The sequence below is a fragment of the Crocuta crocuta genome, unplaced genomic scaffold, assembly GCF_008692635.1.
Source record: "Crocuta crocuta isolate KB4526 unplaced genomic scaffold, BGI_CrCroc_1.0 scaffold36, whole genome shotgun sequence".
In the NCBI taxonomy this organism is placed as follows: Eukaryota; Metazoa; Chordata; class Mammalia; order Carnivora; family Hyaenidae; genus Crocuta; species Crocuta crocuta.
In genome coordinates, this window is record NW_027532203.1 from 5,379,266 (window position 1) to 5,403,358 (window position 24,093).

The following is a 24,093-nucleotide window of genomic DNA, read 5'->3' on the forward strand; positions in this document are numbered from 1 at the left end:
CTGGAAGCCAAGGATCCTGAAAGTCCACCTGGAAGGCCAGCAAGTTAGAAGCAAACACTCAGATTAGAGTGACAAGGAGAAAGACCAAGTTTGACGCAATCAGACAGAACTAGAAGTTCCCAGACCGGAGCATGGGGCTTTGGAAGAGGAGAGGAAGCCACGGGAGACAGGACAGGACCTCTGCGTTGTCGGCATAGCTCCTTGGATTGTGGGCTATGAAGAAAAGACACACCAGTCCCAAATTGCAGGATCCTAGGCAATTTAACTGATGTTGAGGCTTGCCCGCTACATGGATGGACATCTCCAGTGGAGTTCAGCACCTGGCTTTGTCCACTGACAGGGCTGCGAGCAGTGATAGCTGATGGCTGTGAGCACCTCCATGGTTTCTAAGATTTTGGTGTCTTTCTTTTAAGAATTAAAAACAAAATATTTTGGGGTCCCTGGGTGGCTTAGTCGGTTAAGCATCCGACGTTCGCTTAGGTCATGATCTCGCGGTGCGTGGGTTCGAGCCCCGCGTCGGGCTCTGTGCTGACTGCCAGCTCAGAGCCTGGAGCCTATTTCAGAGTCTGTGTCTCCCTCTCTCTCTGACCCTCCCCTGCTCACGCTGTCTCTCTCTCTCTCTCTCCTAGAAATAAAATAAAAATATTTAAAAAATAAAAATAAAAACAAAATATTTTAAGTACTCTATACCCAACACGGGGCTGAAACTCACAAGTCCGAGATCAAGAGTTGCATGCTCTACCAACTAAGCCAGCCAGGTGTCCCATTTAGATCTTGGTTTCTGAATGCCATTCTGCAACTGAGAGGGATGAGCTCCTGGGAGAAGTGGCTGATGCTGGCCCTGGGGCAGGAGAAGTATAAGATGAGCCTAAAACATCTTTTTATGTCACAAAGTAAGGAAGTGCTCAAAGAATGATGGGGACATAGGAACCAGCCTGTAGGAACCCCCAGTAGCCAAATAAATATACAGCATTAAGATAAATATGGCAATAATGAGTCATAACCCATTGAATAATATAAAATCAATGAACCCATAATAGTATGAATAAAACAGATACGGAAAAGAGGACATTTGAACAGAATGTCAACTAATGTAGAAGAAAAGGTAGAATTAAAAATCACCATCTGGCAGCCATTATGTTATAGTTAATTCGGGCAAGAAATTTTAAAGCATCCTAAGGTGAGTGGATGAAGGTTTGATAAGGAATAAGCTTTATATAGCCTCAATGTATCTCTCTACAAACCACTTGTTAAATACAGACGGGGGTGGGGGATTAAAGATGAACTTTGCAGTGGAGAAACGGGAGATACAAGTGATCAAGTTAATATAACATCAAGTTAATATAACCTACAAAAATTACTTCTGTAAACTCTCTCCTCTCCCCACCAAATGAAATGTATAAACTGAATCTATTCATTAGAAAACATCAGATAAACTCGAGGGATATCCTACTACAAAGTAACTCTTGGTAATCTTCACTGTGAAGGTTATAGAAAGTCAAGAGAAGACGATTTAGGAAGTGTTTCAGATTGAAGAAGAATGAAAAATCGTGACATGTAAATATAGCCTGTGACCCTGGATTCTCTCCTTTTGCATTATTAGGACATTGGGTGAAATTTTCTGATTTTAGTTGTACTGCAGTTACGTAGGAAATACTTTGAGCATACAAGACTAAGAGACCTCACGTCTGCAACTTACTATCAAATGTTACAGGGAAGGAGGGAGTTATTTGGTTTTGTTTTATGTTTTGTTTTGTCTTGTTTTTTGCAATGAGGTGGGAGTCCTTTGAGTAATCATTGAATTAATTGAAGTTTTGGAAGGGGATGGCAAAGGTCAGCACAGATTCCTGGTGGGTGAGGAAAGTTGAGAATAAATCAGCAGCCCGTGTTGTTGTCTTTGGGGGAAAAGCAGGCACCAGTAGGGAGAAGGACAAAGGAACAGATGGGAAGTAGTCAGTTTAGGACAAAGGAGCATCAACTGTACAAAAGGGAGAAAGTCTCCCGGGAGAATAAGTGGGAGGCAAGGAGGTGAGTCCTGAGAAAAGGATGAGTAAGACTTTGATAGATCTGGATGGGGAGAGGAAAGCAAGGACCTTGAATGGAGCTTTGAACAGCAAACATGCATCACCGTATGTGCTAGTTGTTCACTGGGCCCTCCAGGGCCAGCCTAGTCCATGTCATCTCTTCCGTCTCTTTCCCGCCATTGTTAGTGCTGTCTGAGGATGCTCTGGGACTATTTGTATAGATGCTTTGGGGCCAAGCTGGGTGGGAGGGGTGATAGGAGAGGAGGTTTGCCAGGGACTAAAGAAGGATTACAGCCGTTAGTTCTAGAAACAGAGGTTGGTTTTAGTTCACACAGAGGTGCATTCCATTTGATCTTGGTTCCTTGAGATTCATTTCTGCTAATACTAATGAAAATCAGGCTGGCTTCAAGTACAGGCTGAAATGTGAGCATTTAAGCATTACTCCTCCACCTTTGGTGATAAGTCTGAACTTTGGAGTCCTTCTTGTAATGGCTTCTCTCATCCCTTGAACATGCCAAGTAAATGAAGAGTTAGAAGAGCTCGACATCGGGATGCCTGGGTGGCTCAGTTGGTTAAGCCTCTGACTCTTGATCTCGGCTCAGGTCATGATCTTGGCTCAGATCATGATGTCACAGTTTATGAGTTTGAGCCCCGTGTCGGGCTCTGCACTCACAGTGCAAAGCCTGCTTGGGATTCTCTCTCTCTCTCTCTCTCTCTCTCTCAAAATAAATAAACAAACATGAAGAAGAAGAAGGAGAAGAAGAGAAAAGAAAAGAACCCAAACTGAATGAATAGGATTGTTCATATTTCATATTAATTTAATCCACCAAAGATATGAATGCCTAGCAAATGCTTAAAAGCTATGGTTTATAAAGACAAAAACCATGCATTTCCTGCTCCAGAGGAACCAGATGGGGGAGGGGAGAAGTGTGAATGAACAAATAGTTGTAATGCGTGTAATGCTGCATGGGAAGGGGATTCATAGAGGCTGATACAGGGCTGAGGAACTGGGGAGGAGGTAGCCTCCACCTTTTTTTTTTTTTTTTGATGTTTATTTAGTTTTGAGAGAAAGAGACAGCATGAGTGGGGGAGGGCCAGAGAGAGAGGGAGACACAGAATTTGAAGCAGGCTCCAGGCTCCGAGCTGTCAGCACAGAATCCCCTGCGGGGCTGGAGCTCACAAACTGTGAGATCATGACCTGAGCCCAAGTTGGACGCTTAACTGACTGAGCTACCCAGGCGCCCCGCCTCCAATGTTATAAGGGTTGTGGAGGGAAGCCTTCGGGTCTGGAGTAACAGTGTGTATGTTTCTTCAAAGAAAGGCACAAAGAATCAGGAGTTGGAGGGTGTCCTGGAGCCTAGGGATGGGGTGGGAAATGCAGCCTGTGTGATTCATGGGGATGAACTCTAAGCACCCTGAGTGCCACTCTAGTGAAGTCTAAAGGAAGGAAGGCATTTGGGTGCCATGAGCCAGGAGCTCTGCCAGACACTCGCCTTTTAAAATAGAAAATTAATCAAGAAAAGCACGAGGGGCACCTGGCTGGCTCCGTTGGTGGAGCATGTGACTCTCGATCTTGGGGTTGTGTGTTTGAGTGCCATGTTGGGTCTAGAGATCGCTTAAAAATAAAGTCTTTAAAAGAAAGAAAAGAAAAGCACAAAGCCAGTGTATTTGTGTGCTTGGGCTCCTGTAACAACGTAGTGCGGGCTGGGTGGCTTCGACAACAGAAATGTATTTTCTCACTCTTCCGGAGACTAGAAGCCTCAGATCTAGGTATCAGCAAGGTTGATTTCTTCTGAGGCCTGTGTCCTTGGCTTGTAGATGGCCACCTTCCCGTGAGTCTTCATGTGGTCTTTGAAGTACCTGTCTAGACCCTCATTTCCCCTCATAAGAAGGACAGTCATATTGAATTAGGGCCACCCTGGTGACCTCATTTTATTTAACTTAATCACCTCTTTAAAGGCCCTGTCTCTAAACATGGTCACATTCTAGGGTGAGAACTGGGGTTAGAACTTCAATGTATGAACCATGAGGGGACACGATTCCACCCATAATAAGAAGTATTATTTTTGTAGGTCATCACAAGTTTATGAAGGATGATTGGCAGCTTTTGGAGAAGTGTAAGAGGCTTGCGTTGGCTGTATTTAGCTTTCTCTCACCTATAATCTTAGAAATAGAAGGACTAACTGAACAGGTGGAATGGAGATGAATTTTACACATTTGCAGGCATCATGACACTTCACTCCCAGAATACTTCCAGCATTTATCTCCTGAGAACAAGGACATTCTCCTACAAAATCACTTCATCACACCCAAGAAATTCACCGTCGATTCAGTAATATCATCTAAAAATAGTCCACATAAAAAATGTCCTTTATCATGTTGAGTCACCACCNAACAGTCTCCTTGCTTTTGTTTTCCTTTCCACAATGTTGCCAGTTTGGAGGAGCCCATAAAAGTTCCTTGTGTTTAAATTCAGGATGAACATTTTGGCATGGTACTTCACAAGCAATATCATGCTCTTCCATCACCACTGCAGAAGGCACATGACATCAGTCTTTGCCATTATTGGGAGGTGCTAAGTTAGATCTTTGGTTAAGGTGATACCTGCCAGATCTTTCCATTGTAGAGAGGACTTTTCTCTTCACCAATTAATAAGCAGTCTGTGAGCTGATCTTTGAGGCAAGTAAATATGTTATGCTGTCTTCCAGCAACCTTTCAACCCAGTGATTTTTAGCATTTATGGATGCTCATTGCCTAAATCTGTCACTACATTCGAGGTGGCAAAATGGTTGTAAAAATTAATCTGTCGTTTTTCATATATAAGCCAGGATTTATAATTAAGAAAGAACTTCTTCCCCTTTCCTCTCTGTCTTCTTCTCTTTCTACATTTTCCCCCTTTGATTTTGGTGGTTATATGATCTATCTGAGTTCAGCTCAGTTGTTTCTATTTTTTAAGTTTCTTTTAACATTTATTTATCATTGAAAGACAGAGAGAGACAGAGCATGATCATGGGAGGGACAGAGAGAGGGGGAGACACAGAATCTGAAGCAGGCTCCAGGCTCTGAGCTGTCAGCACAGAGCCCACCTTGGGGGTGGAACTTGCAAACTGTGAGATCAGACCTGAGCCAAAGTCAAACGCTCAACTGACTGAGCCACCCAGGCGCCCCTCTGTTTATATATTTAATTTTAGGGCTTGATTTTGCTCCTCCATTTTTGATTTAATTTTTTTGAATATGTAAAATGTATACATGACTCAAATCACGGCTGTACCAAAGAGATGCTGAGTGAGGCTTCACGCCCTTCCTCTCCATTCCCACCCACCCCCTTATTTGTGGCCATTTACAGTCATTGGTTTGTTCTCTGCTTATTTCCATAAAAATAAGCAAATATATCTTCTTATTCCTCTTCTTCCACCTTGCTTTTTCCCCTTCCACTTAGTATAACCAGGTTGTTGTTCCAAAGCCGTTCATAGCATCTTCCACAGTCTTCTGTGTGACCACATACCATGCTACTCCAACTGAGTGGATAGAAACCAATTTGCTTCTGTTGTTACACCCCCACCCCCACCCCCAGCCAGCATAGGGTTGTTACAAATGATGGTGAAATGACTTACTTTGTGAATGTTTTAATTTGTAGTAATGGAGGTGTATTTTCAGAACGAGCACTTGGTAGTGAAATTACTAGGTCAACAGGTAAATCACACAGAGCTTTAGTAGATAACGACACAGCCCCCTCCTGCTGTTGTGTGCCTGGTGTGGGATGGATTGGTAGAGCCCTTTTTAGTTAGAGTGAGGAGTGGATCAGTGGCTCCCAAACCTCAGTTGACATCACAATCAGTCAGGGAGGTTTCTGCATTGGTGCCACTATCCCAAGCACTGATTTACTCAGTGGTCAGTGGACATTATGAGGCACGGATTCAAATTATTTTGTAGAAGTACTAGTTTAACATCTAAGTTTATTATACGCAGTAATGCCTTCCTTTAACTTGCCATTCAAGGAAGAAGTAAGTGAAAGCATACAGTTAACGCACAAAGCATAACCATGCTCATGATTTCTGAATTCCCTACAAATACTGGTGACTGTATGTCCTTAATTTTTCACAAGTGGCCTGATTTCAGTTAGATTTCATTTAGTCTGTAAGCATTTATTGAGCTCTTACTGGATGGATGGCAGTCATTGCCTTTGTACTAAGGAAAAGACACAAGACAGGTCAAGATGCCTGTCCTCAGGTATTCATTCTGCTTGGGGGAGATGCAAGTAAACTGGAGTCCATTGAACTTCTCAGTTGGGTCAACCACAGGGTGTATGCAGGTTCCTGATCTAAAGGAACTCTTTCCAACGGGAGAGACCCAAGTAAATAGAATAGGAGAACGTAGGAGTGGTGCCCAACTCAGCTAGAGGTAAGAGATGATTTCTTGGAACGAGTTGTAGACATCTGGGCTGATTTTTCCAGGCCAAAGAAGGGGATGGCACTCACAGCTAAGAGAATGATGTGTGTACAGGGGCTCGGAGACGAAAGGGGCACGTTGCTTTTGCAGAAGTGCAAGTAGCTCAGAGTGGCTGGAGGGTGGATTTCAAGCCAGAGCATGACAAGTTCTTGGTTAAGCAACCAAGGGCCACATCATCTGCTCCAGTGCCTGGTGATAGTAGGTGCTCAGTAATTCACTGGATGGCTGATTGCATGAATGATGACTTGCTGATGTGTGGAATAAAGCAGTTTTGCTAACCACACCCCTAATAAAAGGAGTTGGTAATCCCAATGTATTTGATATTTTATCTTGTGGGTGAATTTTTTTTTTTAATGCCAATGGCAATCAGGTTCTATTGGGAAGGGTCGCTTGGGTGATGTATTGCCCCATTCTGGATTGATGGGCAGAAAGAAAAAGCTCTTCAAATTTTTGTCATGACGTTTCTGTCTCTTTATCTGCTTATTATAATCCAGCTTCAGGGATAGATGGCATTTAAAAAATGCATCGTCCCTTTGGCCTTGAGAGCCCTAGAATGTTTCCCATCAGCTAAAAGAAAACAAACCGATGAGACTAACAGCCGGGCCTCGTGTTCAGTGATGTTAGCTCTAGAATCACTTCCTCAGGAAATTGTATTTGTGTGTGTCTGTGGTTCTGTGGCTTCATTGATATTCCATTGACGGGAACACACAGGGATTGCGACAGTTAAAGTGAAGGACGGGAGTCCCTGTGGGTGCTGGGACTGGGCTGCAGCTGCCAGGGTGGGGGGAGGGGCGGCGGGGGAGGTNGAATTTCTTTGAGGCTTTGCTACCTCTTCCCTCCTTTCAATATAGGTTAAATTCGGCCTTGTTTTATTTTAAGTTACTCAGTAATTTGAGAGCATTAGAGAATTATTTTCTGAAATAGACTGGCTGTCTCAATAAACCGATATAATCTGATTCCTGTGACCTACATCAACTAATGGTTTGTGAGACATCTATTTTCATTGAAATCTGTATTTGTTGTTTTTACACCTATTATTGCTGTTTCTCTGTGTTTTACATTCAAAAGTTGAATTTGGCTAATATAAAAAAAGTGTTAACATTGCTCTTAGATCTACTTTGTGACTGGTCTGACAAAGGTGAAGTATGAAAATTTGTTTCCACAAAGGATATGAAAGCTGAAACTCAGTAAGTTAGTTGGTAGATTAAACAGGCTTAATTTAATAGGGTAGTACATGGCTACTTGGGAAATATTTTTGTCTTAGTGAGGTAAGATAGCACTTTTCCCTAAATAAGACATTGATTACTTTATTTAACTGAATTACTAGCTTAGGACAAATATTGTGTACCGTAAGGATCGATAGATTGGTATTTTTATGTTTTAAGAAGTTTAAGTTCAGTAATATGTATAAATATGTAAAACAAAAATTAAATACCCATGTTGTGAAGAACAGTGCAGACTTTACTACAGAATGATTTTATCCCAACCAAAAAGTATCCTTTGCATTAGTAAAAATTATTACTAAGTGCTGATCATTTCTGATTAATTCAGATGTTTAAGTGACTGTCAATAGTTTAAAAATGTGACAAATATTTTACTTCCCCTAAAATTGAATATATTTGATTTTATGAAGAATAATTACAATAACTTTGTAATAAAACTAGTTTAAGACTTAGGAATTACTCCTTTTAGTTTCAAAAAAATGAATTGAATATTTATGTGGCCTATATGTAAATATTCTTATAGATCATGACACCTATATGTCCTCACATGTACATACTCTATTTAGAATGTGTATTCACATTCTGAAAAGGTTACATAATTTTAAAAATGTTTTGGAACTAAACTGTTTCTTATTTGATCGTTAAGCTATAACATTTAACAAGAAAACTTTTCTTTTAGAAGTTATTTACATATAAAATTTTTTGATAAAATGAATCACTGCCTTCTAACAAACTTAGAAATTGTATTTTTACAGTGTCTTTTTGCTTCAAGGGTACTTGGTGAGAGTAGGTAGGGTGAACATGATTGCTTGATTTTTTTTCCTCCCTTGAAGCTTAAATACTTTGTGTGTGGTCTTGGATATAAAAATTTGGATAATCCATAACCTCACATTTTAGTTTGGCGCTGCTTGAATGTGCTTGAATGTCCTTTTTTTTTTTTTTAAGTTTATTTATTTATTTATTCTGAGAGAGACAGAAAGAGAGTGCAAGCAGGGGAGGAGCAGAGAGAGGGGGAGACAGTATCCCAAGCAGGTTCCACACTGTCAGCGCAGAGCCCAACGTTGGGCTCAGACCCAAGAAACATTTGATCATGACCTGGGCTGAAATCAAGAGTTGGATGCTTAACAGACTGATCCGCTACCCAGCGCCCTGGGGAAGTTGACTATTCTTATCGAAATAATAAGAGAGCGAGGGGTGGGTGTACTCTTTTATCTGGGTGTTATTTCATAAACAAGCGCCCACTGTATGCCATCTTCTGAGCTTGGCAAGCTTTATTAATTTGTAAAGATGTGTCTGTTGAGAGGAGGAGAACTCAAACTGAATAAGCAAGAGAGAGATGGTGAAACAGAGTCTTTCCTTGCATTGAGTTGTTAATCAAGCCAGGGTTTAAAGAGAAAGAAATTTCCAACGCAAAAAATAGCCTGAAGCCTGGTGACAGTTGTAATTTGACAATGTGTGGTGACCTGATAAACAGCTCTAGCCTGGCACCATGGAACCTCATACAGGTATTTTACTGTGCCTTTTCAGAGAGAAGAATTTGAATACTGCTAAGGTTTAATCTCTGTGGACTTAAACATTTGTGGTTCATAGTCTTCTATGAACCCCCTTTTTTTCTAGAAGACCCAGTAATGAAAAGACCCATTTCTTTGTTGTCTAATTGATTTGGTGAAATATAACTTCATATAAATAAAATTATGCAGTAATGCTGGTTTCCCCAGTGGTGATCTGAATTTCACACAGAAGTCATGACTTGAGCAGTTAGAAAATTCAAAATTCAGAACGTATTGGCCATTTCTGTAAACTTCAGACCTGTCCTCAGAAGTCTGACCTCCATCCAGTTGTCTGAACCAGAAGCCTGGGGATCGTTCCCTCCCCCACTTTGTGTTACCAAGGTCTTACCACAGTCACTAACTCGGGAAGTGTACACGTGAACCCTGGCCCTGCTGTGGCCAACCGCTCATCCCGGGGAACCCAAGGGGGCCAGACAGATCAAAAGCATAGTTGCTGGCTGGGTTGGCCAACACTGCTGTCAATCAAATTTGGATACACTTGTTGCAAGAGAAGCCAATGACTCAAGAGATGAGGATTTGGAAAAGAGAAAGGGAGAAATTTATTTTGGGTGCTGGCAGCCAGGGGAGGCATCAGGCTCAAGCCATAACAGCTGACCTCTATGCCAGCAAGATGGACATTGGGGCTTAATAGGAGAGGTTTAGGAGGATTTGAGCAGGCAGGGAGCTCATGATCATAGGTGGGGGTTGGTGTGCATTCAGCACATGATCACAGGCAGGGAAGAAGGCATGTGGGGTATGGTCTTTTAGGCATTACCTTGCTATTTGGGCCTTTTGGGCTTGGTGGTTCGAATGTTCCAGTCATTGTGAGACAGCCTGGTCAATGCCTCAAGAACATGCAGTAAGAAATGAACACAGTGCGTTTCAGTTAGAGCATGAGTTCAGCTGTCTTTTCTATGTTAACTGTTGGGGTCTACAGTTGAGCAGGAGGGTTCCCTGACACTCCCTTTCCTCTCCGATTAATTCTAACCAGCCTCATGTCCTCTTCGATGGCTCTTCCCCCTCCCCTCCATCCCCCCTGCCTTCATTCCAGCCGTGACATCCCCTTCACTTGAACCCCTCCCAATTAATTCCCCAAACTGCTGCCCAAGGAGCTTTAACAAGTAATGCACAATGGAATATTACTGAGCCGTGAAAAGGAATGGAATTCTGAGAACATGCCACAACCTGAGCAAACCTTGAAAACATGCTTAGTGAACTAGGCCAGACACAAAAGGACAAATAATATGATTCCACTTACATAAGGCACCTAGAAGAGGCAAATTCATTGAGAAACAAAAGCAGAATAGAGGTTACCAGGGACTGAGGGGAAGGGGAAGTGGGGAGTTACTGTTCTAGAATACAGAGTGTCAGGGAGGAAGAAATTCCTCTGCTCTTCAAGGTCTTTCTAGTTGGACTAAGAATCAAATTGACAAGAAACAGTTGAACAGGAGAAAATCAAATGCAGTTTTATGCAGGGGGGAATCCACACAGATTGCAGAATCCCAAAGAGCCAAGGAGAGGATTTGGGTCGGAGGATACAAAGAGGAGAAAGATGAGAGGGGATGTTTGCAAAACAAAGGTTACTCTGATTTGGAGGTAAGTTTCATAGGTAAAGAGGAATCTGCAAAGCGCTCTCTTCTTCGTACAAGCAGGCAATTGAGGGGGAGGCAAAGAGCATTTCCTGAATCTCTTGGGTTTGGATTGTTTTGTGTTTAAGTTTATTTATTTATTTAGAGAGAAAGTGAGCAGGGGAGGGGCAGAGAGAGAGAATCCCAAGCAAATTTCACTCTGTCAGCATGGAGCCTGACGAAGAGCTCGATCCCACGAACCAGTGAGATCACGACCTGAACTGAAATAAAGAGTCGGTTGACTCTTGGGTCAACTGCCTGAGCCACGTAGGCACCCCTGGATTGCTTTTAACTCAAAATAATCTTCTTCGTGTCAAAGTGGCCCATCTTGGGGTGGCCTGTCCTTGGCCCCTATAAGAGTTTGTTTGAGGTGACGGGAAAGTTCTGGAAACAGTGACGATGGGTACCCAACGTTATGACTGCACCGAATGCCACTGAGTTATATACTTTAAAATGGTTAAGATGGTTAAAAAGAAAAAAAGGTGATGCAGTTATGAGTGTGATGTTCCTCCCCAGTGAAGTCTTCAGGAGCCCTGCGACTCACAGGACCAGACGCAAACTCTGAGTAACAGGAAGGGGGGCAGCCGTGCTTCCGTTCCTTGGAATGGAATAGGATTCCATTGAATAAGAGGCGCTGCTCCTGCCTGCTACTGGGCCCGGCACCCCTTGCTGAGGATTTGGAGGGAGGAGGGGAAGGGCCCACTGTGGTTTGCTTTCTTTCCTTCCCCATTCCCTTCCTCTTCCCCTCCCTCTCTCGCTGACTTTGTTGCCCTCCTTGGGGGCATGTTTTGCTCTCTGTTCCTACTGCCACCTAGTGACCTGGCCTTTCCCAGCCTGCAGGGACAGCTGCTGTGTTCTGGGAGCAGAATGCAAAGAAACAGGAAGTGCCATTTTGGCTTTGGGGCCCAGCCACTTCCTCCAGTCCTGCTTTAGAACAGTGTAGCCAAGGCTGTATTTTAAGTCCCACCTGTTTCTTTGTCTGCCTTTCTGTTGGGCTCAGAGCAAGGAGGGAAGGGCTGTGCTCAATTGATTGATTAGTTAATGTACTGCTCAGACCCCACCGCCCCCCCGTCTTTCAGGCTCTGTGTAGACCTTCTCTCATCCTCATCAAATAGTGGTCGTACCTCCTCATACCAGGAGCCAACAGGGTGTCAGGCACTGTTCTAAGGGTTTTACACGTGTTAATCTGAACAACCTATGAGGCAGGCGCTGTTTATTACCACCTTTTACAGACATATTTGAGTACTGCTGGACACCACCGGTTCTGATCACCGCTCCTAATGCTGGTACTGCCCCATCTCGGGCTCTGCGCTGTCGCATAAGCTGTGTCCTCCTTGACGTTAAAATGCCACCTTTTCCCGAAAAAGCTTTCCGGGCGGCCCCAGACAGACCCAGGTGCTGCCCTTCCATTGCTTCTGACCTGCTTCCCTAAGCCCAGACCACAGTGCGCTGCAGCAATTCACATGGTTATCGTTGCAGGGAGGGACCATCTTTTTCTCTTTGGGTCCCCCAAACCCAGAATAGCGCCATGTACTCAGTACGGGCATTCAGAGTACTGTGCGTTACTCTGTGGTTTTTCTCTGGGAAGCTGATTCAACCCCTTCTTCTCCAAAGCACAGTCCTAGCTCATCTGAAAGTACGCTCGGAATATTACCACTTCCCCTAAGCCTACACCTACAGATACGTTTTTAAATTCAGAAACAAAGTCAAAGATGGAGCAAGGATCGGGGCAGGGAGGATAGACTGGGTGAGGCACAAAGGGCCCTTCTGGGGTGACGGAAAGAGCTTGATTGGCATAGGGGTCACACAGCTGTGCACCATTGTCAAAACTCATTGAACTGCATGCTTAAAATATGTGCATTTTACTGTTGTCAAATATTACTCCAGTGTTGACATAAAAATAAATCTAAGAAAGCCAAGGAGAAATCTTTGGGATTTCTTTTTTTGGTTAGGAAGGATGGATTAATGATTGGTGGTGTTTTGTTATACAANATTTAGTGCCGATGCCTTTAGGAATCCTTAGCAACTTCAGTTTGAGACTTAACTGATGCCATGAATCATCGAAATTGACGGTAGGGTAGGGAGACTGCAGTCATAAACACTCTCCGCTCAAAGAAAATAATCTTATGAATGGCTTTGGAATGGATTTATTTAAAGAGATAGCCATAAAACCCACCAGGTTTTTCATGTGCTGTTCTTTCCAAATGTTTAATATAGAATGCTTTCTGGGGAATCTGAAGAAATCTTAAGAAATATAGGTTTTTTAAATATGTAAAAGTAGATGAGTCTTAATATTTAGATTTTTTTTTGGTTGAGCCAAGACTCTCCTGTCCTGCACCCATTCTAGCCTTAGGTGCCTCAGATTAATGGCGCTCTGATCATCATACATATTCTGTGGCACACTGAAGGAATTCTCTGTGTGTCTGGGAAGTTTACGCAATGTGTCTTGTTAAAGGTGAACGACCATAAGATGCTACAGCATAAAGCTGAGATGCCCCTAGCCAGATCCAAATTTGTTCAGGGGCGCCTGGGTGGCTCAGTCGGTTGCGCATCCGACTTCGGCTTAGGTCATGATCTCGCGGTTTGTGGGTTCACGCCTGAGTCTGGTTCTGTGCTGACAGCTCAGAGCCTGGAGCCTGCTTCTGAGATTCTGTGTCTCCCTCTGTCTCTGCCACTTCCCTGCTCACACTCTGTCTCTAGCCCTCTCTCTCTCTCTCTCAAAAATAAATAAACATAAGAGAATTTTGTTGAAAATAAAAAATAAATTTGTTCAGCTACTTCTTGGCCTGCCCTAACTGTGGAGATGAACAGAGGATTGATGGTACCCATGGTTCAGACAGTCAGGTGGCATTACCATCATGTCTCTGTGGAGTTCTCTCCAATTAGGGGTTGTCTTTAATCTGGAGTGGTCACGATGAATTCTAGAGTTCCTGCCCATTTTGTTGAAGTACTAGATCCATATTGCTAGGTGTGAAGGAAGTCTGGAACCCTACCTTTATGTTCTCACAAATGGTCTTAGTGCTTGCTCTTGGATCGGTGAATGATAATTGTCTGTGTTCTTTCCTCACCTCTCTTTCTTCCTGTTTTCTCCAGCAGTCGTTTGAGAAGGCGTTGCATCTGTAAAGCTGATATTTTCTTATTGTCTCCCCTGAATAACTGAAAATATTTTGCCTGTGTAGTTTGACAGAAACCAGGTGACATAACTGATGTTAGAACAGGGAGCTGACGCGAGGATGGGTGCCTCTGAAGGCATATACTGAATGTAGGAGATCAAGGGCAGGGCTGAGGAGAAATGATGGAGACCTGGGGTCAGCAAATGATGGCCTGTTGGCCAAATCCAGCTTCAGCCTGTTCTCGTAAAGGCACTGTTCCCTGTCTGCTGTCTATGACTGCTTCCACAACTTTGATTGCAAAGCTGAGTATCTGTGGGTGAGACTGTGACCCACAGAGCCTAAAAGCCTAAGACCCTGCCCTTTACAGCAGAAGGTTGTGGGTCCCTGATACAGATAAAATGTATTGGGAAAACATTAAAAAGCAAATTGCCTGAAGGCTTCAGTTTGTGCTGGCATTGGTGGTTGGGTAAGGAAAAAAAAAAAAGCAGGGAATGCACATGTGTGATTGATTCATATTATGGAGATGCAAATATATACATAGGAAGTCTGTCGAGGGGCTTCAGGGGTCCCCTGTTCCCTGCATGTGAAGATCAGGGGTCACGGGGACCCACAACAGAGAGGGGCCTTGGCTCTCCAAGGAGTTTGCTTACTTGGAGCCTCACCGTCCTTAATGCACAACTCTGAGCGCTCAGACGCTCCTCCCCAGTGAGGCCCTAATGGGCTGTCTTTAAACTGCCTTGAGGCACCACCTCCAACCCCTGCTTCTCTTCAGGCTTGTAGGCGTGGATCCCACCTTGCTGTCTGGGGTGATGCCCACGTGGGTCAGATATGATGCTTAATCCTAAAAGGCAATGTTGGTGTCCTTCCCTCTGACTTCTCTTCTCCAGTCGCTGGATTAGAAAGAGCAGCGGGCCAGCTGGTAGCCTCCTTCAGTTCCAGCATCCTCTCTGGCTCTAACAGGTAGTGATAGTTCTTTGCTTGGTAGTTCTGTCTAAGCCCCGTGTATGATCCGTTGAACACGTATGATCACTTGATAAGCAGCTCCTTTCAGTGCTCTGCCCACCCTCCCCCCTCTCCTGTGGCTCTCTCTCCATAGCTCTTCTCTCGGGTGCACATCCAGAGGCCCTGCGAGAGCAAAGGCTCTAGTTTGCATAATGTTCCAGTGTCTTGGGTAATGCTTGGTACACGCTGGGTTCCCAATAAATATTTGCTCACCTACCAAATGTTTTGCCTTAGTAAATGACCGGCCACTGAGAAGGCTTAAGATTTTTGTTTGTTTTTCATCTCTTTGGCTTTACTTGTATGCCTGACTTGTCAGTTCCTTCAGCTGCACTCAGGAGTTGGGGTAATTGATCATTTTCCCTTTGTTCTGCTTGCCTGTCTGTCTGATGGCATCTTTTATTATCCCTTCTCTCCAGGGAGCCCAGGGAGCCTCCAGGGAGCCCCTGACAGGCCTTTATATCTCTTCCCTGCGTTTATGAGCACCCGCAACTTTTTCTTGGCCATTCCTGGGTGATCAGAACAAGCAAAGGTCAAGCAGTGTGTCTGATTTATGCTGGCGTTAGCCTCTGTGTGAGGTGGAGAGCTGTGCAGAATTCTTTTCAAGGGAAAGCCGGGACCACCTTCACCCGGTAGCAAGTTTGGATAATAGCAATATCTTGCTTGATCTAAGAAGGTTATTGATTAGACGTAAGATGGTTATTCTTTGAATTGTTGCTACAAATTGAAGTTGTGGCCGTTTCTATTAGGACAGTAGCTCTAGTTAGACTCCTTCATTAAAGCAGAAGCACAAAGGAAGAAATTTCTAATGTGAGTTGCCTGCTCTCTCACTTAGATGTGCATTCTTGTAAGATCATTAATATGATATTTACAAATTATCTGTCAGGTATAAGCACAGAACAAATAGCCTGACAGCTTCGTCATGCTTTCAGAAACCCAGCAGTGTGTTCAGATGGTAGAACTAGGTTTGCTAGAAGGTACGTTAGGTGATCATCTAGTCTATTTCTCTCATAGGTGAAAACACTGCAGCTCGTGCAGAAGTGACTGGCTTCAGGTAACCCATCTGATTAGGACAGAATTAGAACTAAAATCCTCATCTCCTGAGCCCTAAGAGCAATCAATGATTGCTTGACAGTTATTAGAAGAAACAAACGCACAAAAATGGTTATTGTCATGCGTGGCCTTCTGAAATTTGGCTTTCCTTCCTAATATGTTTTGATTTCAATATACTTTGATTTTAAATATGCATTGCCAGATCATGGAAGGGTCAGACTCGTTCATCTTCCTCCTCACTTCTGAGTAAATAAGCTGTGCCAGAGTGGACAGGATCTCTGGTTCCGTTGCAGTTGCTTGGTTATGTGCATTTCAGAGGACGGAACTGGCACCGGCCCTGTGGCCTGGTCCGTTGGGACTGCAGCTGTCCCCGGGGCTGACTGTGGCATTCTAACTGATCTGCTGCCCTCTCTGCCTGTCTAGCCACAGTACGGTATCTCTGGCCCACTCTGCCTGCCTCTACCACCCAGACCAATCTGGCTCCCGACCATTCCTTGCTGCATCCTTCTGGTCACCCAAGACTCCTAAGTGACAGTGTTCACTTTCTAGATTCCTTACATCGTTAAATACAGCAAACCAAAGATGCTCATAGAAGGCAATGCAGACATTCGAATCTGGGCTGATGGCATTCTCATCTAAAATTTGCCAAAGCCCTAGAATCCACTGCCTTCTCCATTAAATCAGAGATGGTTGCACCAGTTGGAGTCTGCACGTATTAGGCAATTGTGTCCTCAAAGGATTGCTCTCGGCCACCAGAGGACGAAAAGTCAGTGACACATCTGTCACCGCCAGGCCGTTCCCATTCTTGCCACTAATCAGAGTGTTTGCTATGATCCAATGTAACTAAGTGGTCTTGCCAGCTGAAATTCCAAATTAAATGGAATTGTATTTATTTTATTTAATCCCATTTCAAATATTTACATTTTCTTGAAGAATTAAGTGAATGACCTGCATCAGAAAGCCGTGCTCTTTCAAAAGAGTAAGCAGAGCAGTACAGTGTCTAGTTTAATCTTTGACTTTGACATTTTTTTCGACATAATCATTGAATTTAAGGTCCTCATGGAGTTCATCAGATGGGAGAGTTCAAGGTCAGCCAGATGTAATCCCTATCAGTTCATGCCACAGTTCTGAGGGAGGCTTCCCAAGTAATGTCACGCCCACAAATCTAAATTTGTTAAAAATGGTTGTTTATTTTTTTGAGAAAGAGTGGAGGAGGGGCAGAGAGAGAGGGAGACACAGAATCTGAAGTAGACTCCAGGCCCTGAGCTGTTACCACAGAGCCTCGCGCAGGGCTCAAATTCATGAAGTGCATGCAAGATCATGACCTGAGCTGAAGTTGGACACTTAAACTGACTGAGCCACCCAGGCGCTCCATGTCATGACCACCAATCTAAATCAGAATGTATGAAGGGACTTAAGAATGTAAGCAGAGTAAAACTATCTGGATTATTTATTTCATTGGCTTTTTTATCCTTATATACCTGAACTTGTAACAGCAACTGGGACCATAAAAATTCCGTTTTGGAGATCTTTGCTGTTTTACCACCCACTAAATTCATGGTACCACTTTATCATGCCCATACCTTTTATAAAGGTGCCTAAGATTATACATTTTTTTTAAGTGAGGAAATTTTATTTTGTGAAAATGGATGGATCAATGTCGTAAAGCGTCAACTATCCACTGCCCCCAAAGAACAATAACATACACAACCCTTTAGTTTTTGGCCTCCCCCTGACCCCAAATCACACCTCCCTCTATTTACACAAATCTCAATCCACTTTTTTTAATGATTTTTTTTTTGTTTTGTTTTGTTTTTTCCTGAGAGAGAGAGAGAGAGAGAGAGAGAGAGAGACAGCGTGAGCAGGGGAGGGTCGGAGAGAGAGGGAGATAAGAATCGAAACAGGCTCCAGGCTCTGAGCTAGCTGTCAGCACAGAGCCTGACGCGGGGCTCGAACCCACGAACCATGAGATCATGAACTGAGCCGAAGCCAGACGCCCAACTGACTGAGCCACCCAGGCACCCCTCAATCCAATTTTAAAAGTATTTTAAAGCAGGGCATGTGTTAGTATTGCATTCAATGATTTTCAAGGCCTTTGATCTGTGTACGGTACTGCTGACATCATTTATGAAACTAAGTACTGTTTTATGAAAATATGTCTGAAAATAAATTCTATCTTATAAGCCGTAATTATCTTGAGAATGTTCACCTTTAGTTGCTATTCCTCTTTTTGTGATCTGTTTTTTGATTTTTTACTTTAGATTCTTTCAAGATAAATGGTAGTGACATTTAAAAATCGTTCTAGGATATTCCCACATGCACCTGTTTGTACGCATTCCACTGAGGTGCGCTTTCCTTTTAAATGTAATGAGTGTTTTATCTGAGTGTGTATCTTGCTCCTGTAAAGAAATAACATCAAACTCTGGTTCCTAAAGCTTCCGCCAGTGTGTGCTTTGTGTAAGATGCATTTGGCCAAGAACTCCGAGTTTATTTTCCAGCTGATGTGAGCCTTGGTTTCATTCCCTTTCTTCCGTGGTTGACTCACATCTTTCCAGTTTCTGAAGAAAGGGAAATGGGATGCTTCATCATTAGCTTCGGTCCATTGCCTCGCAGATTTTCTTCTCTTTACCTAACAAATCATAATTATTACTGATTATGCTGCAGGAAGTACACTGGAATGCAGTACAGGCTGGCTTACTATGGAGCAGGTCGATGTATAAATCAGAGGTGCAGCCATCAAAATGGCTGGAGTGGCTGGGCATGTAAATTGCCGCTGTTTCCCCATTCTCTTCTTGTGCTCAGCCTATGTTGTAGGGCCTAGCCTTCCTTGGATAGAGTTGGAAATCGAGTGGTATAATCTAATTTTAAGGGAGCTCAACACCAATTAGGTGAACATTACTTGGAACATAAATTCATGAGTAAAATTGCATGTGGGTTTTGTTGACAAATGACGGTGTGGCAGGTCTTGGGGCGCAGCCAAGGCGAACATTTGCATGCCTCCTGTCAAGCTGTTTAGAATGGCAGCTCTCTGAGAGCCAGGAAGCGCTCTCTGGGCAGATGGCGCACAGCACCGGAAGGCGTCCGGGTCAGGGACACTTCACTACAGCGTAGTACTTGAGCTCTTTGAACTCGCTTGGTCTTCAGCTCCATCTTAATTCATTAGCCAGTGAAGAAGCAGGCTCCCAGGGGTTACGTGACCTGCTCTAGTGTCACGGCTGGTAGTGATAGGGCAAGGATTTGACCCAGGAGTCCTTGAGGCCAGAGCCCCCGTTCTTCATCCTCTGCTAAGCTGCTTCCCATCGTTTTATATAGAAGTAAGGTAAATAATTCGAAGGAGGGAGGGTTGATAAATTGGTGGTCACTGTTTTGATTTTGGTGCCAGGGAAACCTTATTATTCCAGCCCCTTGTATATTGAAGGTGGTTGTTCTGAATGCCATTGTTGAGCAAAGCTGTCTCCAAATTCATAAAATTGCAGGAATCTGTGCTTTCCTCGTATCCCTCCCCAATGTGTCATCTCGGGCACCATAGCTCAAAGCCGTCAATCCTTTGCACGCACACACATTCACATCGCCCTGTGGTCTGTAATACTATGACCGTTGCTCTGTCCATAGGCTTTAACGGTAAGAAGAGATAAGGGCATTTGCCAAGATTCACCAGCAAACCCTGTGTTTTGTTTTTGTTCTTTAAGAAAAAATAAATTCATGGAGTGCCTGGGTAGCTGTCTGTTAGGCATCCAACTCTTGGTTTTGGCTCAAGTCATGATCTCACAGTTTGGGAGTTCGAGCCTCTCATCCTGCTCTGCACTGTCAGCGTGGAGCCTGCTTGGGGTTCTCTCCCTCCCTCTCTCTGCCCCTCCCCTGCTCATGTGTGCACGCAAAAAAGAACTGAATTCAGTACCTTGTGTATGAAATTAGCAGATTTTACCCCAACTGCTAACACAGTGGGGATTTGCACCCCGCTACCCCCACTGCAGCCGCCCATCGACTTGCCCCTTTGTAACCTCCACACGCTACCTTCGTCTGCACCTGTGGCTGGTGGTCACCATGGGGGACAGCACAGCACAGACGGCCTGGCTTGGAGCCCTCCTGCACTGTGCTTCTCTTTGCTCAAATTCCTCTGTTCTCAAAACAAAGTGTGTCTCGAATCTTCTCCCTCTAAGCTACTGGCTTACCCTTCACTTCACGCCACCTCATAAGGGACTCTAGTATGCAGATGCTAGCATGCCTGCAGACTCCCGCATACCCCTGACACTCCCCTGGAAATGCTCTCAAAAGTACTGAGACTTTGGGGTGCCTGGGTAGCTCAGTCGTGGCTCAGGTCATGATCTCACAGTTCATGGGTTCGAGCCCTGTGTCAGGCTCTGTGCTGACAGCTAGCTCAGAGCCTGGAGCCTATCTTTGGATTCTGTATCTCCCTCTCTCTCTGACCCTCCCCTGCTCATGCTGTCTCTCTCTGACTCTCAAAAATAAATAAAACACATGAAAAACATATTAAAAAAAAAAAAAGTACTGAGACTTTGTGGCCCCCAAAGCCTAAGGATCCCTCTCCATAACCCTATGCTGCTCAGACCTTCCTTTGCCGGCAATGCATGCTGGGATGTGTTGGTGGGTTTTCTCCTACTTCCGTCCCAATTCTTCCTTTTGATCAGACTTAGCTATGTGTTCCTCAAGCGTGTCTCTCTGTTCTGTTCTGTTGTCTCTGGCTGCTAGCTCTTCTCTGTGGCCATCAGCTGGGTCTCTAAGGCCTAAGCCTGACTCTTCTCTGCAATATCAACACCACATTTTCAGCCTTTTTAAAAAGAAGATTTTATTATTATTATTATTATTACTATTATGATGATTATTACTTTATTTTAGAGAAAGAGCACAAGTCAGGGAGAAGGGCAGAGAGAGACAGAAAGAGAATCTTAAATAGACTCCATGTTCGGCACGGAGCCCACCTCAGGGCTTGATCCCACGACCCTGGGACCTGAGCCGAAATCGAAGAGCTGCATGAGCCACCCACCCTGGCACCCCTCGGCTTTTATATTTTTTGCCTTTCATATCTTCCTGAATAGCTTATTTCGTGTATCATCCCCGCACCTCAAGTGAAATAGGGCCCAACCAGAACTCATGGCCGTTCTCTTGGGATCCCTGTTTCTCTTAAGGATGCCACCCGCCTCTCCGGACTTGTGACGTCTGCCGCCGGAGCACCGCCTTGCAATACACTGCCACCTCCCACCCGGCTTCTCTAGAACCACTCGGCCCTTCTAGTCTCTTCATCCTAATTGCCACTGTTTCCTTCAGCTACTCAGTACCTCTTGTCTGATATTATACTAGCTTCCCGGCAGGTCTTTCCAATCTGTCCTGAGGATGACTGCCTAGTGAATCATTCTCAGACTCAACCTCTCTGGTGTTTTCCCAGTGCTCGCTACAGAGTCCCACATCCTTAGGCTGGCGCTGCAGGCTGTCCACGGTCTGTGGTCTGTAGTCTGTGGTTTGCGTGGGACTGTGCTCACGCTCCCCTCGCCTCTCCCTGCAGGACTGTGCTCCCTGGCTGGGCCAGTGGAAAGGTGCTTGCAAGTTCGGTACGCGTTTTGTTTCTTTAAAAGGCATCTGTATCCGAGACCTAAACATAACAGCTAAAACTACAAAACTCTTAGAGTGGGCATTTTTTAAAAAATTTATTTATTTTGAGAGAGAGAGAGAGAGAGAGAGAGAGAGAGAGAAAGCGTGAGTGGAGGAGGAGCAGAGAGAAAAGGAGATAGAATCCCAAGCAGGGTCCACACAGTCAGTGAAGACCCCGACGTGGGGCTCAAACCCACCAGCTGTGAGATCATGACCTGAGCCGAAGTTGGACATTGAACTGACTGAGCCACCCTGGCGCCCCTCATTAATTAATTTTTAAAATTTACATCCAAGTTAGTTAGCATATAGTGCAACAATGATTTCAGGAGTAGATTCCAGCGATTCATCCCCTGCATGAACCCAGTGCTCATCCCAGCAAGTGTCTTCCTTAATGCCCCTCACCTACTTAGCCCTTCTCCCCTCCCACAACCCCTCCAGCAACCCTCAGTTTGTTCTCGATATTTAGGAGTCTCTTATGTTTTGTCCTGCTCCCTGTTTTTATATTATTTTTGCTTCCCTTCCCTTATGTTCATCTGTTTGTATCTTAAATTCCTCCTATGAGTGAAGTCGTAGGATATTTGTCTTTCTCTGACTAATTTCGCTTAGCATAATACCCTCTAGTTCTATCCACATAGTTGCAAGTGGCAAGATTTCATTTTTTGACTGCCGAGTAATCAGAGTGGGCATTTTAAAGTTCCTTTGTATTAGGAAAAAAGTCCTCTAGCCAGTACCGCAGGTAGAGTCTAGAAGAAGCTGTAATTGCACACCCTCTTTCCTTTGCTCACTCTGATTTCTGAACCTGAAAATAAACCGTCCCCTGATTTTCCATGTCTAAATATCCTCTCCACAATCCAGATTTTTCACTGAGCCATCCCTGATTCCTCCAGCCCCCTAGGGCCTGTATCACTTTGTATTTATAGTACGACTGTTTATAGGAGTAACTGGCTACCTCTAGGCTGGAAAGCTTTTATGGGCGGTGATAAGGTCTTAGTTACAAGGGACAAAGCCAAATATCATAATGATTCACGCGTGTTAGATGTCCAATAATAATTCGAATGAATGGGAGAGGAAATCTATTCATGCTTTCATTCTCACGTAACCCTAAATTGCTTAAGAGTAGGATTTGGATCTGATTCATCTTCTACCCTTCAGTAGCTCCTAGCATTGTGCTTTGTGCATGATAGATGCTCCTAGATATTTGTTTCTTTACTTTCTACTTTTTTCAGCTTTATTGAGGTATAATTGACAAAACTATAAGATATTTAAGGTGTGCATGGTGGTGATTTGCTACACATATACCTCACATATATATTTTTTTCAGTGACGACATTTAAGGCCTACCCTAGCAAATTTCCGTTATGCAATAAACATTTCTCGAATTACTGGATAAAGATACAGTTATGATATGAGCTTTCTGAATGCTGTATTATGACACCTGACTTTGGAATTTAGGCACTCTGACTACAGCTGAGATGTTTCACACTATGATGCTCTTTTTGACAGCCACTGTTAATTTTTGCCAGCGATGATTCTTTACTTTCAACCTTTTCTGCGCTTTTAATTTGGATTTTTAACAAATCATACTGTTGGCAAGGAGTGCCCTCTTAATTTCACAAAGGGAGTTAGAAAAAGGGTTGCTTTTTAAGAAACACTTGCAGGAGCTTTTCCGGGTCGTCAGGTCCTGGCTCTGGGTGCAGGTGGGATTCTTGGGCTAGCAATTATTTCTGCAGTAGTGGTTGGATCGTTCCTTCCAGAGTCCTCGAGACTCCATCCAGGGACACGTAATTTGGATGCTTTCCACAGGAGACAGGGGTGGGCAGCCTTCATTTGAAACACTGGAGCACTGGTGGTTTCTTCACGCCCCGGTTAAGTTGCTGTCCCTCCTTTTGATACTGGGAGGCTAACACTATTGTTGCTGTCACTGTTTGATGGGCGGGGTGGGGGGGGGGGGCTGCCTGCCAGCCTTCTCTGACAGCCTTTCACTATTTAATACCTGGTTATGATTGGCACGTTAATAGGATTTGCTTGTGGTCCGGTTGCCCTGTGCAAACCTAAATGGTAATGAAATTAGAACTGACGGAAAGAGGGGCGCCTGGGTGGCTTAGTCGGTTAGGCGTCTGACTTTCACTTAGGTCNCATTGGTGCTGCTGGGTTTTGTTGCTGATGTTTTAGGGTTTTGTTCTGTTTTTGTCTCTTTTAAAGCCAAATGACAAGAATTACTTTGGTTCAGTGGTTTGGTGGGGAAAAATAACAGATGCCTTTGTGTGTGTGGCTTTGGCGGCATTGTTTAAATTTCCTACGAGAGAGAAATAGTCCTAACCTGCATAAAATGAGCGAGCTAGTTACATGGAGTCCCCAGGTTTGGGAAGTTGCCTGAATCTGGCAATGAATACTTACAGTAGGGTAAGTAGTGTCAGGAAAAGAAGACCAGAGGGTCTAAGGAAAGT

General features: G+C 44.1%; 1 protein-coding gene across 1 annotated transcript in view; it reads left to right on the plus strand.

The window, feature by feature from the left end:
• RNF152 (ring finger protein 152) overlaps window positions 1-24,093 on the plus strand; it is a 70,584-nt gene that overhangs the window by 44,682 nt on the left and 1,809 nt on the right. The window lies entirely within an intron of this gene.